Consider the following 12,286-nt stretch of genomic DNA (forward strand, 5'->3'; position numbering starts at 1 on the left):
GGGGGGGGGGGCTGCTAATCAGAGTAGAGAGGCACCATGACATCACTGGCAGGTCTCTCTGGCTGCTGAAACTGCTGTGTTTCTGTGTAATTCTAACATGTTTTTCTCATGTATTATGTAAAAGCTAACGAGAAATAAACTGCTAACACCTCTGGAGTGATTTACAATAGATTACGTGGACGTCAGCGTGCATGTGTATCACATGCAGTCAAAGGTAACTTCTGGTCTTTTCAAAAGCTCATGTGTGCACACACGCATGCTCTCCTGCAGACACCATTAAAAGGTACATGCTGATATGGCCAAGGGTAATATTTTTATCATTCTGATGACACAGATATAATTTATATATATATATATATATATATATATATATATATATATATATATATATATATATATATATATATATTATAATAATCAAGTGGCCTCTGTGCACGTGTATGCATGTGTGTGTATGGCTTCACTCATGGACAAACCGGGGAGAGCTGACATTTGCTGTTTGGTATGCTTATGTATTTTGGGTCAAGGATGAATGCTGCGAAAACAGAAAGTTGATAGGACTAATACAGTGGCTTGAAAAGTATTCATACCTCTTGGTATTTCACATATTTTAATTTGTTTATGGCATTTAAAATACAAAAAGTAAATCAGACTTCTCAATCTAAAAATTTCTAAAATGATCTTCCTTAGACTCAAACTGAAAGTAAATCTCTACAACTTGATATAAATTAATTAAAATATGAAAGCCAAGATGATGCATAAGTAATACCAAAGGGGCTGATTACTTTTGCAAGCCACTGTATTTTTGGAGAAATTAACGATATTAGGTAACAACAGGGAGCAATGAATGTTGTACTGCAATGCACCATGGGGGGTTGGGGTTTTAAATGTTGTTACTGTGGTTCATGTTAGTTTAAGAGTGTTGTTAGTTTTTTTTTTTTGATTTATTGTGTTTTTGTAGTTCATTTGGTTTAATCAGTTTAGTTAAGTGTCATGTTGCCATTACCATGAGTGACAACTGTGCTGTGTTTGATGTCTTCCGCCGCCATCTCTGTTTGTGGATGTGTATAAATAGAAGCACCTGCTTGTGGCACAATGCAGAAAAGACTAAATGCTATGCATGCGTGTATAACTTCGAACACAGGCAATCTGTGGAGAGCTGACATTTGCCATTTGGTATGCTTATGCATTTTAGGTCAAGGATAAATGCCACCAAAACAGAATGCTAATAGGACTAATATTTTTGGAGAAACTTTGGATATTAAGTAACAACACTGAACAATGCACATTGCTAATTACATTCTGGACTCACATGCCATTTCAGCAGGGAGTGGCAAATCATCTTTATATTAAAAGAGTGACAGCGTGTGTGTGTGTGCGTGATTTCATTTAGTACATTTAATCTAAGTACATCATATAAATATGTTAAAAATACATGGATGACAAAAGAAAGTGAAAACACTTATTTCCATTGATTTTTAAAAATCAAATGACAAAATAGAAGTAATAATAAAATAGAGAGGCCTGGACAATTATCAAGTTTCCAATTCAGTTAGCCTGAGGTAAGCATCGGAGGCAGTGAGAGCGATCACGGTGATGCCGACTGGCCTGCCTGATGAGGACGCAGAACACAATGCGGTTAAAAAAAAAAAAAAAAAAAGAAGAAGAAGAAGAAACATGCAAAATTGCACTAAAAAAATATGCAAAACTGCGAGGTCGCGAAAGATGAACCGCGATATAGCGAGGGACCACTGTAATTCATTACCACCCTTGAAAAATGTCAGCTACCTATTTTATAAACACTACCCAATCCACAGGCAAGAAATTTCCTGGACCTTTGTAGGATTTATTACAATTTTTATGGGTTCTGGTTTTTTTTTGGGGGGGGGGGGGGGGGGTTACCCTGTACAACTCCAGGGGACTATCAGGAGTTCCTGTGTAAATCTCATTAAAAATACAGGTATATTTTCATTTATTGAATTATTTATTGATCTTTTTATTCATGACTTGGTCAGTAGGAATTAAAATTTTAAATTTCCAAACGTTCGTGTTAAAAAAATTAAATGAAAAAAAAAATCGAAATTATACTAATCAAGTATTAAACTGCAGATTCATTGTCAAATAAAGAAACACAGTGTTGCACATTTACACATCAATGAAAAACTGCCTAGCACAGGACAGTATTAAGCAGGTTTTTTTTAATGAAGCAATGAAGAAAAAAAAATGCATGTTTGTTTTTTATACAATCATATTGGAAATTAACAGGTTGGGTATTGACAAATTTATGTATGTGTGTATTCATTTATTTATTTAATTCAGCATTTTATGTATTATTTACAGTTTAAAATAATCACTTACCATTGAAAGCTCATTTCAGTTTATTTTGAGGAAAACATTTCATGTTAATGTAACTTTTTCAAAGGTTGTGTATATTTTTCTGTGACATTTCTCTTTTCTGCTTTTGCAAGCCAACTCGTCACATGATGTTGACAGAAAGGTGCTAAATGTCAAAGTGTGGGTCCACACTGGTCATATTGAAGGGAGTTTTCTCCACTTTGTGAAAAATCCCCACTCTCGTGATGTTCTGCAGAGAAATTCCACTCTGTAGGAAACATGCATTGAATTCAAATCAAAAGTGATTTCCCATTAATGTCTGTCATTGTCAATTTCAGCTGTGAGTCCATAAGAGATGCCCTTTGGGGGTGGGGTGGGGGTGCTATGGGCCTTGTGGGGGTGTGGGTGTGGGTAATACGGCGTGGAGTGCCAAGCTTGCTATGGGGTAGTTATTCTTCAAGGGGTTGCTTATTGTTGCTTTTTTGTACGCAATAAAACAAAGCCGACTTGGCTGGACTCCATTACACTGTGTTCGGTCTTTATTCCGCTGCCCGACCGTGTTCTGACAAGTTATTCAAAGCAACATCGGGATCATATCAAGAATCAGATTTGTGCTAAACAAGGTCATCGCCATCTGGAAAAGTATTGTGAAGGTTGATGTTTTGGAAGTGGAGCTTCATGACGTCTTTATGGGTCTGATTTTGGTCAACAACATTAGCATGTCCACAATGCAATTCCCTGCTTGCCTGCCTCCCTTTTTTTATTTTCTGCCCTGCTTTTTTCTCTCACACACACAGCTCAGAGAAAAAAAATGACCTCTCTGCAGCTCTCAATTCACTGCACTTCTATAGCCCTGAATGGAGCGGCTCAACAAAAGGTGACATAATTTTCTCAGGGTTTGATTGGCCCCCTCCGCAACCACAAGATGACATCATACCCCATCCCCGCCAGCACACCGCTCCCCTTCTCCCTGTTCTTGGATGCTGAGTTGTCAAGACAACGGCACTCGACCCGGACGGCGGGATAGGACTTGGCAGAAAGTTGGATCTTGGCCATCCATAAAGAGCTCGGGATGTGTTGCTCTCCTGTTTGTGGTAAACAGTCTTGGGAAATGATTGGAGGGAAATGGGGGACACTGAGATATAATACCGCCATCCATCTTCACGCCAGTTTTCCTCAAAATGTTTTGCAACAGATGAATATATTCCAGTAAAACGATGTGCTGGCAACAAAATTAGAATGTCAAGAACAAAAACTTGCGATAACCATGGAACAATGAGAAGCTCCAGCCAAGTGTTGGAATAAATGGAATTTTGGCTTGATGGGAGAGTGGGGGGGGGGATTGAAGGAATTTGGCCATATGCAAAGTGATGTAGCTAATGATTAAGGTTAATCTAACATGTCACGAGGTGAATTAATTGCAGGGGCCTCCTCGTTATTGCTCATATTTATTAACCCTCTGGGGCCGACGCCGTCATATACGACGGCTAAGACCAAGCTTTACTAAATTATAAATAACTTTTAATGATATGAGACAGAAACTTACCTTTTTTGCAGACTTTCGAGCCAGCCATCGGCCATCTTTGTACTCCTCATAGAAGCTGTGTGACGACGTGTGCAATGTGAGTGTCCAATCGGAATAAGCGAAGTGCGCATCTCGGGCCGCACGGTGCATTATGGGTAGGCTAAATTTTTCGACTACCAACCCACAAGCTATGGCGGCAGAAAGCAGCGAGGAGTGCTGTGATTTGGATAATTTCAATCGCTGGAAAGTTGTTGATTTAAAGCGTTTTTGTAAGCTCTGTGGATTGCCAGTTACAACCAGGACTACGTATGGCAGTGGACAGAAGCGGAAAGAAGAGCTGGCTGTGCTTGTGTATGCTGCATTGTTACAGAAACTACCGTTAGTGCCGACAAAGGAGGAAGAGAGAGCCGCTGTCGAAAATGACCAGCCCTTGTTGATAGTTGGAGACAAACAAATTTCTGACCCCTTGAAGGCAGCTGACAGATGGTTAGACGAGTCTTAAACTGTGGATATTGCAGAATATTTGCAAAGCAGGGATGAGAAATTGCTACTCCGCTGGCTTGAAGCAATGAAGGTGGGTCTCACCTCGTTGGTGTCACATTTGTTTTGATAAGTTGACAGACATACAATGATATGTGCATGCATGCAGTTTGTTTATAGAACATGTCAATGTTACAATATTACGTGCCACGTCATTCATGGCGCGACATTACAGTCATAAGCCGATGCACGAAAACGCCGTCATCAGCCACATTATAATTCGGCACAGTTTCAGGATATTGACAAAATAAATGTGTGCAAGAAACTTATAATTTTAGTCCATCTTTTACGCCCGTCTGGATCTTTCTTTTCTGTGGGGAAATTGTGTAGAATGAATGGAGGTTTACGACCACATTTCTTCTTCTTTGTCTTTGTGTGGACTCGGCAGAGCTTTGCAATCGTGTTTTCAGCCAACTTTCAAGCCTATACATTCCGTTCAAGCATTTGAAAACAGCACAATGCGCACCTGTCATTATTATATGTGTCGCTTAAGGCTTAAAGCCTTTGAAACAATCCCTGTAAGCCTTAACTTTTACACTCCGCTAATGCTACTGTATACGAAATTCAATGGGAGCGGTGTGAGTTTGGTAGTTGGTATTTTTGCCCCCGTTTGACCCAGGCATGTGCAGATGTGTTGCGCACTTCGCTTATTGGTTCACCGTCACATGGTTTTCCAAAATCCAGTCGTAGGGCAGATTTACCTCACGTGAAAAGCCAAAGATCGTTTTCAGGAGTGATGTGTTACTAGTTGGCCCGTTTGAATAGACCCCTGGGTGCTCCAATGAGTACATACTCAGTGCGCCCTGCGCCATTACGCACAGCGAAAGTGAAAGCACACGGAGCAGACGGAGAGCCTCTGATGACAATCTCACGTGCTCAAACAAAGAGTGTGTAACTATCAGGATTGCTCCACTAGTTTGCATGTGAATGTTACTGGATAACTCTGTTGCTTTCTCTGCATAAAGCACTGTTTACCATATCAAAATAACAAAACGCATGGACCATTTTGTATATATTGTTCAAAATGTGCATTTGTGTTTATTGTTTGAAACTTTTTGTTGTACAATCTTTCACACAAGACCTCAAATTACCTTTATAAAATGTCAAAACAGTTGCTTTACTGTGTGTTTTGAACAAATGTGTGTGGAAAATTATTTTTCGCTTTATTTTTTCCTTGCCTATTTTTATTGTAAATCTTTATTACACTTATAAAACACAACAAAAACATACATATTCTGAAAGCACAGGTTGTCCTGAAAAAAAAAGAGAGACATAACACTTGATTGTGGGATGCAGGGAGAGCTGTTAACAGCAATAATAAAACATTTATGCCAGGCAAGTGAACTGTCCAAAAAATGCCCTCGGACCCCAGAGGGTTAATGTATTTTGGAGGAGAACAAGTATAAAGTAGATCTCACTATGTCCTTTTGTGACATTTTGTATAATGTCTGGCAAGAATTTCTGCAGTGGTAACATTAAACATAGCTCTGGAAAGTGTCATAAATAACAGTAATATACAAACTAAATATTATATAGTTATTACACATTTTGACCTAAGTATTTTATGGGAGGCAGTAAATTTAAAATTTGAAATACAAGCATCTGGTTCTGATATTTTCCTGCAGAACCAGTGACAAGGTTGGCTGCGGTAAATACAAGGAATATGGTGTAATGGCGGTCTCCTATTGATGATTTTTGGATTCAATTACCATCTTTCAAAATTGAGGAAGTTGGGCCAGCTTTTTAATACAGTAGGCAACATTCATATTACCTGATATTTCATATCTGCTTACAGACAAGTGTAACTGAGTTTTGTTGAATACACCTGAGTACATCAGATTATTACACAGTTTGCAATTTGGTTTTGCATGCTCAAAAGTACATAGTCAGGTATCAAAAATCGTCAATGGGAATGTTGTCAATTGTTAATGTTTCATGACTGAAGTGTTATATTACAATAGAAGGATGATGTTTTATGTCATAACAGGCTTCCACAGGACTCATAAAGCTATCTGCAGACTCTCAACCTCTCAAACACTCAGACCATTATCTAAGTGCAAATGAATTGTCTGTCAGCCTGACTGACAGACTTTGAAAACAATTTCAGCAAAAATCTAATTGTTGATATCGCAAATATACAGTGCATCCGGAAAGTATTCACAGCGATTCACTTTTTCCACATATTTTTATGTTACAGCCTTATTCTAAAATGGATTAAGTTATTTTTTTCCCTCAAGATTTTACAAACAATACCCCATAATGACAGTGTGAAAGGGTCTTTTAGATTTTTGCAAATTTACTAAAAATAAAAATAAATATTAATATTGATAAATATAATAAGTATTCACAGCCTTTGTCTTACCAGATGCCCGAACCACCTCAGCTGGCTCCTTTCAACACGAAGGAGCAGCGACTCTACTCCAAGCTCCCCACAGATGACCGAACTTCTCACCTTAACTCTGAGACACCAGCCACCCTCCTGAGGAAGCTCATTTCAGCCGCTTGTACCTGCGCTCTAGTTCTTTCGGTCATGACCTAACCCTCAAGACAATAGGTGAGAGTAGGAATGAAGATTGACCAGTAGATCGAGAGCTTCGCCTTTTTTCTGCGCTCCCTTTTTGTCACAACAGTACGGTAGAGCGAATGCAATACACCCCTGCTGCACCAGTTCTCCATGCAATCTCATGCTCCATTTTCCCCTCACTCGTGAACAAGACCCCGAGGTACTTGAACTCCTTCACTTGGGGCAAGGCCGTATTCCCTACCCGGAGTAGGCAATCCATCGGTTTCCCACTGAGAACCATGGCCTCAGATTTAGAGGTGCTGATCCTCATTCCAACCGCTTCACACTCAGCTGCGAAACGATCCAATGAGTGTTGGAGGTTACCGGCCGATGAAGCCAACAGGACCACATTATCTGCATCTGGTAAGGATACCTCCTGGGCATCTCTCTAGGGAGGTGTTCGAGGCATGTCCATCTGGGAGGACACCCCGGGGAAGACCCAGGACAAGGCTGAGAGATTATATCTCCACATTGGCCTGGGAAGGCCTCGGGATCCCCCAGTCAGAGGTGGCCAATGTGGCATGGGAAAGGGAAGTGGGGTCCCCTGCTGGAGCTGTTGCCCCCGTGACCCGTGCCCGGAGAAGCAGTTGAAGATGAGTGAGTGAGTGAGCCTGGGGTAAATTCAGTTGATTTTGAGTTGAGTTGAACATTTCTGCTGCTTTGATGTTCCCAATGAGCACAGTGGCCTCTGTACATGGATGAAGGTTGGGTTCACCAGGACTCTTCTGAGAGATGGTCGCCCGTCTAAACTGAGCGATCAGGTGAGAAGGGCCTGAAGGACTCTCAGACCATGAAAAACAAAATTCTCTGGTCTCATGAGACAAAGATTGAACTCTTTGGTATGAATGCCAGGTGTCATGTTTGGTGGAAACCAGGCACCATCCCTACAGTGAAGCATGGTGGTGGCAGCGTCATGCTGTGGAGATGTTTTTCAGTGGCAGGAACAAGGAGCCTAGTCAGGATTGAGGGAAAGATGAACGTAGCAATGTACAGAGTCATCCTGGATGAAAACCTGCTCTAGAGCGCTCTTGACCTCAGACTGGGGTGACAGTTCATCTTTCAGCAGGACAATGACCTGAAGCACCCAGCCAAGATATTAAAGCAGTGGCTTCAGGACGACTCTGTGAATGTCACTAAGTGGCCCAGACCTGAATCTGAATGAACACTTCTGGAGAGATCTGAAAATGGCTGCGCACCAAGGCACCGGCGCTGTAAAGAGGAATCAGCAAGAATGCCCAAAAATAGGTGTGCATCCCAACTTATCCCAGCAGTCATGGGGTGTACACCCTGGTCAGGATGCCAGTCTGTCACAGGGCCACATATAGACAAACAAACACATTCACAGCTCTGCACACACACCTGTGGACAATTTAAAGTGTCTGTTAAAACTACCAACACACAAATTATACTTTGAAACATTGTTCTGGCTGTTGAAAGATAATTATAACACCATCAGATATGACATATTAATTATATGGCTGTGACCCAGTGCGGACTCTGATTGGCTGATTTCTGATATTTTCTCATATCAGACAAGTTACTATGACAGTTGGTCCGGAAAGCGTATCACATTCGTTACAAACCAGAAAGCTAAAAACACTATTAGAAAAACCAAGTTGGACATAAACACACTCCCTAAATATCTAAACAGCATTGGAACAAACTCACAGATTGAAAGCTTACCAACTAACGACCGGACTATCAGTTAACAAGTTCTTCGCAGAGGTGAAGCGAACAGGTTTGACTACGAGCTGTCACCAGCTTTCATATTCAAGCGATACCGAAAGTTCACGTCTTTAAATATATAGTAGTCATAAAATGAACAAATTATTAACCTCGCTTGCTCGGTCTGTACGGGAATATCAGACCTCTGTGTTTTTCGCATGGACCTCGGTCTGATATGTTCCCTGTGCAGACCTCGAGCTCAGTTAATAATCCTTTAATAGTCATACTAGCTTACAAAAGGACAAAAAAAGAGAAAAAAACATCAAAAAGCCATACATGATATATTAAATTTATTTAAGCAACAATTTAAATAGAACATGAATAATGTGTCTGTGTTTCCTTGAATATTGCTACTTGTTTTTGGCAAAGCCACACCAAATTCTGAGAATTTTCTTCAAAACCTCTAAATAATTCATATCAACGCAACATTACAAATTACAATATCACACTCGATCTGTATGTGTATGCATGCACACCGACTGTGACATTGTAATTTGTAAGGGTCCCTCAACAGATAACACAACTGAGTCAAATGGAACTTGTGGGAAATCGGAGCCGCACAGGAATGTCTTAATACAGCAGTTGCCACATTCATTCAAGCACGGCACATGCCCTCTATATTCACGTACCACTCGCGCCAGAGACCCATTCGAACAGCGGGTAAGATGAGGTCGCACTGCCATCTGATCGTGTTTGAAGCATTTGAATGGCATGTCATACGCAGGTCGGACATATCATGCCACGGCCGAGCAGCTGTACAAAATCATCTCCCATGTCGAACCGTGGCTGAATGACGTGATCGAGGCAGCCTTCATGCCAGCGGCTGAAAGTCGTCAAATGCTGGACGAATGGCCATTCGACCCACTTGCGGGGCACTTAGAAAAGGCAGGGCCATTCACGCTGCCAGCACAAAAATAGAGAGCAGCAGACTTTTGAGCTTGCTGTGCGAATGGCCCCAAAATTTTTAAGCGCCCCACGAATGTGTTACCAAACAACACAATTGTGTGAGTGTGGCGCCACCCCCAAACACAAATAGCATGTGAGTGTGCGGTGCCCCCCCCCCCGCCACAAATGGTGTGTGAGTGTGCAGCGTGCCCCCCTTCCCCACAGCACATTCCTATAGTTGAAGTGTGGCTGAGGTTGCAAACGGTGGCTGCAGTGCTCAGCACACAGCTGGATAGGTGTCATGTCCATAATGGCACAGCTGAGGAACACCATGGCATATCACAAACGCACACCACCACAACAATGATGAAAATAAGAATCCAGCCTGCCTGCATGTCACAGCACCAATGCGCCAGCTGACAGGACAGGCATGTCATGTAATGCGATTGCAATGTGCACAGTCCGTCTGTCATATCCTGACCTGAATGACAGCCTCAGAAAAATCAGCATAGCGAGCTCAATCACCCCAAAAGCTGGAGCCATGGGCCCTTCTATGTGAGCGCATTACTGCAATGGGAAGGTAGACGTGTCGATTATGTAAGTTTCACAATACACCTTACGGTGCGACGGTGTTACATGGTCACATGCACTACAGTTATGCATTTGTCAGGGGATTGTGATTGACATGTGATCACGTCATGTGTTGGATGACATTCAAAATCATGCAGGGAGGAGCCTGACCACCCCCCATGGCCACTTCTGTGGTCCTGTAGCTTGCACCGCTCCACATCACAGCTGACCGTGGCATCAGCACAACACAAAGCTGGGGAACACAGATGTGCTCCGATCACCCATGTGCAAGGCACAGTGCTGCATGTGTCTCCAAATGATGACGACATGGGGAAAAATAAAAACAAACTGGATCACCCCAACCACGTCTCAACACGCACGGCCATGAGCATGCAGGCAAAGCTGCACCTGACCGCTGCGTCATCGCTACGCAGCTGGGAAACATGTATGGTGCCATGCAGAATATCATCCAACGAGATGCCACCTCGAGGCGCGTGCATCGTCGGCCCTCCTCACATTATAATAAATAAAACCACATATCACCTTTCGAACGTGGTCAGCAATGCATCAGTGTGCACTGGACAGAGGGTTATGCAGAGCCAGCTCATGTGATCATGATATGAGTGCATCAGGTCATTCATGTAAAGAATAAAACGAACAAAAAAGTCATCCATGTCAGTTCAGTGCTTCCATGTTTATGTCCAGGAGGATAAATCTTGTATTGTCCGCTCTTTATAACAGAAATTAAATATTAAAACGTGCGCTTTTTGTGTTTTTGTTTTTTTTTACAGTGGGAACAGAATCATTACCAGTAACATGATTGTCTTACATTTAAACAGTACATTGATTGTTCTTATGATGTTCTGTGCATTCACATTATTTTGTGCTTTACACATTTCCGCTGGTTTATGCACAGCATAAGTAATATGTCCAGCATGTACTCTCTGCTGCTGTTGTCTGAGCATGATGTCCTCGCACTGTTCGTGCATCCGCACACGAGCGTGCACGAAACCGTCGCCCCGCCTGTCCAACCATGTGTCCCTTCTGACTGCAGGTGGAAGTTTCACCGTTCACCAAAACATTTTTTTCAGACGGTTTCTGCTTCTTTCGCCCAACTTTGTGTTATGTGTGAAGGGGCCATAAATAAGGATTTCCTTGATTATACAATAATTAGTGTAATTTTTAGTGCAGGTTATAAAATGATTGTTATGGCAATCAGGGAAACATTACACAAAATAATAATGAGAAATAGGCTTTTTCAATATATAGTTAGTTCAACAAAAGCGTCAATTTAGTACAAATGATTGAATTAAGAGGACATGTTTTTTTTTTTCTTTTCTTTTTGCAATATAAAAGTAAAGGTTATTAATTTTGAGTGTATACTCACCTCACCATGGTCTGTCAAAAAATGTGAGTGATTGCTGGACAAGATAAATTTACATTGAGGTTCATTTGTAACCATTTTTGGAAAAAATATGTATCCTCTGATAGACGTACATGCATACAACAACAATATGCAACCAAAGAAAAATGATTTGACAACATCACTTCTGCACACCTTGTGTGGCACAGTCCAGACCAACGTATTTAAAATATTATGCATGTAACCCAAACAAACACAACATAATTCTTTTGCCAAAATTGAGGCAACTTTAATATCTGACCCCTTTACAAACTGAAATTGACCTTTGTCACCATTTTTGCTGTTTTGACCCCATAACTCCAGAACATTCTGTCATAGATAGTCCAAACTATACCTTTTTAGAATTGTTATGATCAGACAAGTAATATGATATAGTTTTCAACATGATTGGAGAATTTTTAAAGTTTGACCTGTGTGTAATTCTTCATTGATCCCTACCTGGCTACAGCTACTGTACCACCCTGGGATGGCATCATACATTTTTGTGTATGCCATGATACACTGAGGCTGAATTCTTAATGTTATTTTTTTTCCTCTTAAGTGGTACCGAAAACCTGCTTGGCCAAAGGACTATAAATGTAAATTCTAATTTGGAAAAATCTGTTCACACTACAGAGTTCTGGAGGCTTCCTTTTGACAGCGTGCAGGTGACACAGCTCTGTATTTATGGCATTTTATGTCAGTCATTAAATGCGTTGAAAATATGTCTTTTGTAAACCAC

The sequence above is a fragment of the Thalassophryne amazonica genome, chromosome 16, assembly GCF_902500255.1.
Source record: "Thalassophryne amazonica chromosome 16, fThaAma1.1, whole genome shotgun sequence".
NCBI lineage: Eukaryota > Metazoa > Chordata > Actinopteri > Batrachoidiformes > Batrachoididae > Thalassophryne > Thalassophryne amazonica.